The sequence below is a fragment of the Artibeus jamaicensis genome, unplaced genomic scaffold (genome assembly GCF_021234435.1).
Source record: "Artibeus jamaicensis isolate MK-2021 breed Jamaican fruit bat unplaced genomic scaffold, CSHL_Jam_final contig_465, whole genome shotgun sequence".
NCBI classification, from domain to species: Eukaryota; Metazoa; Chordata; class Mammalia; order Chiroptera; family Phyllostomidae; genus Artibeus; species Artibeus jamaicensis.
This window is the reverse complement of record NW_026521843.1, coordinates 19,801,823-19,803,313: the sequence shown is the minus strand read 5'-3', so window position 1 is coordinate 19,803,313 and position 1,491 is coordinate 19,801,823. Positions and strand designations below refer to the sequence as shown.

General features: G+C 35.7%; 1 pseudogene; it reads left to right on the top strand.

Annotated features, from left to right (window-relative positions):
* The first annotated feature begins 261 nt into the window (after positions 1-261).
* Positions 262-483, top strand: LOC119050464 (uncharacterized; annotated as a pseudogene).
* The last annotated feature ends 1,008 nt before the right edge of the window (positions 484-1,491 follow it).

The following is a 1,491-nucleotide window of genomic DNA, read 5'->3' as shown; positions in this document are numbered from 1 at the left end:
CACTGGAATCAAGAAATAAATATATATTATCCCTACCATCAAGAGACTTAAAATCTGAATAGTATGAGCATGATGTAAGGACATCTGACAAGAGTTTAGTCCCAATTGCCTAGCAACTAGCCTGTTTTCAACATGACAGGAAACATCTCTTTAGGTCATCAGTCCTCCTTAAGCTTGTCGGGCCCCAGGTGCTAAAAAGCAAGTGCAACCAATAAGAACACTGAGTTATAATGAATCCTTAACCTAAACTACCTAATGCATATTGCCTCTCAGCCTTTCGGCTAAGATCAAGTGTAGTATTTGTTCTTATCAGTGTAAACTGCCTAATACAAACCTACCTTCCACTGAGGCCTGAGAGCTGTTTTTCTTCAGTCTAAAAAAATTAAAAGGCAATAGTATTCCCAAAAGACATAAATAACCAAATTCATTTTTTATTAGTCCATTTTAAATTTAACTGCTCTACTCAAGTCAAGGAGAACTTAGAGGATGGCTATAAATATTATCCTAAATTCAGGTATTCATAGAAAGAAGCAATAGAGAAAAGGACCCATTGTTGATGTAAATCATTTCTCATATTCTAGCAAATCTGTTTGTCAATGAATGACATGTGAAAGATACATAAATAATCTTATCTATCTACTTACTTCTCTAACAATAAAGTTATTATTATTGACACTAATTTGGATCCATTATATGTTTTATGTTCTTACATAAAACTATCAATTTCTTAAAACTGCTATTACAGAATAACTATAGTGAGCACCTCAGATATCTGGAAAATGTGGTAGGTACCATCACTTTCTCTCACAGTGACACCACGGATGATCCTTTTGCCCCAGCTAAGCACTGGGTAGGGCGCAGGCCATCAGAGAAGAACTCATTTTGAGCTCACAGATATGCATGGATCATCCTTGAAATCCCTAAACTCATTCTCAATAGGTATGCACAGTGACATAGGAAAGTCAGAATGTCTAAAAGGGTGTAGAATATTGCCTGCCATAAAAAGGTACTCAGTAAATATGGATACATAAATTAAATATTGATAAGAGTGTCTGAATTTAAAGAACTATATGAATGCAGGCAAGATCAACACAAACAGGTATACAGATACAATTTTAAATTTTTTTTCCCATATTTCTTTTTTTAAAAAATCAGTTCTTACAGAAAACTTGCACTTGAGAGATCACAAAAAATTGTTTCACATCTGTGTTTGGTTGTAGAACCAAGTCTGATATGTGAAATGATTTGTTAAATATATAGCTCTGAGGGGGGAGGGGTTAGGGGAGAGGTACCAAGCAAAAAAGTAAAAGGATTCATAGACACAGATAAGAGTGTGGTGATTGTGTGGGGGAGGGGAGTGGGCAGAGATGGAAGAGGGTATAAGGGGGATGAGTGGTAATGGAAAAATACAATAAAAATAAATTACACACACACACACACACACACACACACACACTCTTCATCCAGGTACTTGATCTGGCACAAATAGGT